We start from the raw sequence: 6285 nt of genomic DNA on the forward strand, positions 1-6285 counted from the left end.
TAGCAAACACTGTTGTACAAATATTGACATTTAAATCTTTAAATGGCTACAATTTAGTGAGCTGAGACCATATTTAGCTGTATGTGTGGAGTTTTCCACTTAGACACTAAACTTTTTTTTTTTTTAAAGACTTCATGTTGCTGGAGAGAGGAAAAAAAATAAGAAATGAAAACAGACTAAGGGAACTCAGTGACACCATGAAGTATGATACCATTCACATTATAGGAATCCCAGAATGAGAAAATTTATTTGAAGAGATAATAGCTAAAAACTTGCTGAAGCTGGAGAAGGGAACAAATCCAGATCCAGGAGGCAGAGAGCCCCCAACAAAATCAACCCAAGGAGGTCCACACCAAGTCCCATAGTGATTAAAATGGCAAAAAGTCGTGCTAGAGAATTTTAAAAGCAGTAAGAGAAAACTGTTATACATACACGAGAAACCCCATTAGGCTGTCAGCGGATTTTTCAGCAGAAGCTTTGCAGGCTACCAGGGAGGGGCATAATATATGCAAATGCTGAAAGTAAAAATCCCTGCAAACAAGAATACTCTATCCAACAAGGCTAGCCTTCAGAATAGGAGAGAGAGAGTTTCCCAAACAAAGGAATTCATCATCCCTCAACCAGCCCTCCAAGAAATGTTAAGGGGACTCTGAGTGGAAAGGAAAGACAATAGTAGGAATAAGAAAAGTAGGAAACACAAAAGCAGTAAATTAAGTATATCTGTAAAAATCAGTCAAGTCACAAAATAAGGATGTAAAGTATGACACCATATACCTAAAACAGGGGGAGAAGAGGAGTAAAGAATGGGTTAAGACTAAAGTGACCATCAACTTAATATAGACTACTGTATGCTTACTATAGACCACTATACACACACACACACACACACACACACACACACACACACACACACCCCATTAGGGTTATATATAAACCTAATGGTAACCACAAATCAAAAACCAGTAATAGATATGCAAAAAATAAAGAGAAAGGAATCTATACATTAAAAAAGCCACCAAACCTTGAGAGAAGACAGCAAGAGAAGGAGGACACAGAAAAGAACTACAAAAACAACCATAAAGCTAGTAACAAAGTGGCAGTACATACCTATCAGTATTTACTTGAAGGTAAATGGACAAAATGCTCCAATCAAAAAACCTAGGGTGACAGAATGGATAAAAAAGTAAGACACATCTATATGCTGCCTACAAGAGACTCATTTCAGACCTAAAGACACATGCAGATTGAAAGTAAAGGGATGGAGAAGCATTTATCATGCAAATTGATATGAAAAGAAAGTTGGGGTAGCAATACTGGTATCAAACAAAACAGAGTTTAAAACAATCATAAAGAGAACAATCCAACAGGGAGGTATAACAATTGTAAATAGTTAGGCATCCATGGGAGCAAACACATAAAGCAGTAAAAAAAAAAAAAAAAAAAAAAAAAAATAGATAGTAGTACAATAATAGTAAGGGTTACTTTAACACCACACTTGCATAGATGGACAGATCACCCAAACAGAAAACCACCAAGGAAATAGTGGCTTTGAATGACACATAGGACCAGAGGGATTTCACAGATATATTGAGAACATTCCATCCTAAAACATGAGAATATACATTCTGTGTACATGGATCATTCTCCAAAACAATCACATATTAGGCCATAAAACAAGTCTCAACAAATTCAAAAAGATCAACGCCATACTGTGCATCTTTTCTACCCACAACACTATGAAACTAGAAATCAACCACAAGAAAAAATCTGGAAAGAGCACAAATACATGGAAATTAAGTAACATGCTACTAAACAATGAATGGTTCAACCAAGAAATCAAAGTGGAAATAAAATACATGGAGACAAGTGAAAATAGAACAATGGCCCAAAATCAAGAAAATTGATAAACCTTTAGCCAGACTCATAAAAAAAACTCAATCAGAAATGAAAGAGGAGAAAAAGCCAACACCACAGAAATAGAAAGGATTATAAGAGACTATTACGAAAAATTGTATGTCAGCAAATTAAACAACCTAGAAGAGCTGGATAAATTCCTAGAAACATATGAGCTCCCAAAATTGAATAACGAAAGAAAGAGAAAATATGAACAGACCCATTACCAGCAATGAAACTGAGTCAGTAATAAAAAAAACTCCCAACAAACAAAAGTCCAGGACCAGATGGTTTCACAAGTGAATTCTACCAAACATTTAAAGAAGAGTTAATACCTACTCTTCTCAAACTATTCCAAAAAACAGAAGAGGAAGGAAAGTTTCCAAATTCATTCTATGAGGCCAGCATTACCCTGATACCAAAACCAGATAAAGACAAGCTACTACAAAAAAAGAGAGCTACAGGCCAATATCTCTGATGAACATAGATGCAAAAATTCTGAACAGAATGTTAGCAAACCAAATCCAACAATACACTGAAAAAAGATCATTCACCATGATCAAGCGGGATTTATTTCCAGGATGCAAGAGTGATTCAACATTCACAAATCAATCAACATGATATATCCCATCAACAAAAGAAAGGATAAAAACCATAGGATCATTTTAATAGATGCAGAAAAAGCATTTGGCAAAGTACAACATCCATGCACGATAAAAACCCTCAACAAAATAGGTTTAGAGGGAACATACTTCAACATAATAAAGGCAATATATGAAAAACCCACAGCAAACATACTCAATGGGGAGAAACTGAGAGCTTTTCCCCTAAGGTCAGGAACAAAACAAGTATGTTTACTCTCACCACTTTTATTCAACATAGTCCTGGAAGTCTTAGCCACAACAACCAGATCACAAAAAGAAATAAAAGCATCCAAATCAGTAAGGAAGAAGGAAAACATTCACTACTTGCAGATGGCATGATACTATATATAGAAAATCCTAAAGACTTCACACATACACACACACATACCCTTCTAGGACTGATAAATGAATTCAGAAAGGTTGAAGGATACAAAATCAATATACAGAAATCCATTGCATTTCTATACACTAATAATGAAGTAGCAAAAAGAGAAACAATCCAATCTAACTCAACACCCAAAAAACAAATAATCCAGTCAAGAAATGGGCAGAAGACATGAACAGACATTTCTCCAAAGACATCCAAATAGCCCACAGACACATGAAAAAACGTTCAACATCACTCAGCATCAGAGAAATACAAATCAAAACCACAGTGAGATACTACCTCACATGGGTCAGAATGGCTAAAATTAGCAAGTCAGAAAACAACAGATGTTGGTGAGGATGCAGAGAAAGGGGAACCCTCTTACACTGCTGGTGGGAATGCAAGCTGGTACAGACACTCTGGAAAACAGTATGGAGGTTCCTCAAAAAGTTAAAAATAGAGCTACCCTATGACCAAGCAATTGCACTAATAGATGTTTACCCAAAAGATAAAAACATAGTGATCTGAAGGGGCACCTGCACCCACAACATTTATAGCAGCAATGTCCACAACAGCCAAACTGTGGAAAGAGCCCAGATGTCCATCGACAGATGAATGGATAAAGAAGATGTGGCATATATATATATATAATGGAATATTACTCAGCCACCAAAAAATAAAATCTTAACCGTTTGCAATGACATGTATGGAACTAAAGGTATTATGCTAAGTGAAATAAGTCAGAGAAAGCCAATCATATGATCTCACTCATATGTGGAATTTAAGAAACAAAACAGATGAACACAGAGGAAGGGAGGGAAAAATAAGATGAAATCAGAGAGGGAGACAAACCATAAGGGACTCTTAACTATAGGAAACATACTGAGGTTTGCTGGAGAGGAGGTGGGTGGAGGAATGGGTGATGGGCATTAGGGAGGGCACTTGATGTAATGAGTACTGGTTATATGCAACTGATAAATCACTAAACTCTACCTCTGAAACTAATAATACACTCTCTGTTAATTAAATTTAAATTAAAAAATTAAAAAAACAAAACAAGGAAAAAAATGCAAAAAGACCCCAATCCCATTTACAATTGCATCAAAAATAATAAAATACCTGGGAATAAACTTAACCAAGGAAGTGAAAAACCTATACTCTGAAAACTACAAAACACTGGTGAAAGAAACTGAAGATGACACAAACAAATGGAAATATATTCCATGCTCATATTGTTAAAGTGTCCACACTACCTAAAGCAATCTACAGATTTAATGTAATCCCTATCAAAATACCAATAGCATTTTACACAGAACTAGAAAAAACAATCCTAAAATTTGTATAGAACCACAAAAGACCCTGAATAGCCAAAGCAGTCTTGAAAAAGAACAAAACTGGAGGTATCACAATCCCAGATTTCAAGATTTACTACAGGGATGCCTGGGTGTCTTAGTCGGTTAAGTGTCTGCCTTCGGCTCAGGTCATGATCCCGGGGTCCTGGGATCGAGCCCCGCATCGGGCTCCCTGCTCAGTAAGGAGCCTGCTTCTCCCTCTGCCTGCCACTCCGCCTGCTCGTGTGCTCTCTCTCTGATAAATAAAATCTTTAAAAGAATAAAGATATATTTTAAAAAGATATACTACAAAGCTGTAGTAATCAAAACAGTATGGTACAGGCACAAAAATAGACACAAGATCAATAGAACAGAACAGAGAGCCCAGAAATAAGTCCATAATTATATGCTCAATTAATCTTGGATAAAGGAAGAAAGAATACACAATGGGAAAAAGTCTATTCAACAAATGGTGTTGAGAAAACTGGACCACTTTCTCACACATATACAAAAATAAACTCAAAATGAATTAAAGACATAAATGTGAGACCTGAAACCATAAAAATCCTAGAAGAGAACACAAGCATTAATTTCTCTGGCATCAGCTGCTGCAACATTTTTCTAGATAGGTCTCCTGAGGCAAGAGGAAAAAAAGCAAACTATAAACTATTGGGACTATACCCGAATAAAAAGCTTCTGCCCGCAAAGAAAACAGTCAACAAAACTAAAAGACAAAGTTTGCATATCAAAATTCCAATAAGAGATTAGTATCCAAAATATATAAAGAACTTACACAATTCAACATCAAAAAAACCCAACTAATCCAATTAAAAACAGCAGAAGACATGAACATTTCTCCAAAGACAACACACAGATGGTCAACAGACACATGAAAAGATATTCAGTATCATCATCAGGGGAACGCAAATCAAAACCACAATGAGATCCACCTCGCACCTGTCAGAAGGGCTAAAATCAAAAACAAGAAACAAGTGATGGTGAGGATGTGGAGAAAAAGGAATCCTCTTGCACTGTTGGTGGGAATGCAAACTGGTGCAGCCACTGAGAACAACAGTACGGAGGCTCCTCAAAAAGTTAAAAATAGAATTATATGATCCAGTAAATTCCACTACTGGGTATTTATCCAAAAAATACAAAAACACAAATTCAGAGGGACACGTGCACCCCTATGTTTACTGCAGCTTTACAATAGCCAAATTATGGAAGCATCCCAAATGTCCATTGACTGATGAATGGATAAAGAAGATGTGGTGTATATACACAATGGAACATTATCCCAGCCATAAAAAAGAATGAAATCTTACTACTTGCAACAACATGGATGGAGCTGGAGAATATAACATTAAGTGAAATAAGTCAATTGGAGAAAGACAAATACCATATGATTTCACTCATATGTGGAATTTAAGAACCAACTGAACAGGGGCACCTGGGTGGCTCAGTAGGTTAAGCATCTGCCTTCGGCTCAGGTCATGATCCCAGGGTCCTGGGATCGAGCCCCGCATCGGGCTCCCTGCTCAATGGAGAGCCTGCTTCTCACTCTTCCTGCCGCTCCCCCTGCTTGTGCTCATGTGCTGTCAATTAAAAATCTTTATATGTAAAAATAACCAAATTAACAAAGTAAACCAAGAAACAGACTCTTAAGAAACCAACTGATGGTTGGTTCCCAGAGGGCAGATGGATGGGGGGTTGGGGAAATAGATGAAGATGAAGAGCACACTTGCCATGATGATCACTGAGGAAATGTACAGAACTGTTGAATCACTATAGTTTACGCCTGAAACTATTACAATACTGTATGTTAACTATACCAGAATAAAAATTAAAAAATAAAAGGCTTTATGATGCCTGAAGATATGAGAGTAAAAGACTGTAAAAATTCATAAAGGAGTTGGCTATAAGAAGCAGTCCATTTCCGTATTCCTTTTTACTTCATAGGCAAGTTACAGATTATGCTGTAGAGTTTAAACAGCTGCAAGTGGAAAAAGCAGCCACTTAGGAAAGAAGTTGCAAAAAGTAAAAAAGGGGT

This window comes from Zalophus californianus, chromosome 15, assembly GCF_009762305.2.
Source record: "Zalophus californianus isolate mZalCal1 chromosome 15, mZalCal1.pri.v2, whole genome shotgun sequence".
Classification (NCBI taxonomy): Eukaryota; Metazoa; Chordata; class Mammalia; order Carnivora; family Otariidae; genus Zalophus; species Zalophus californianus.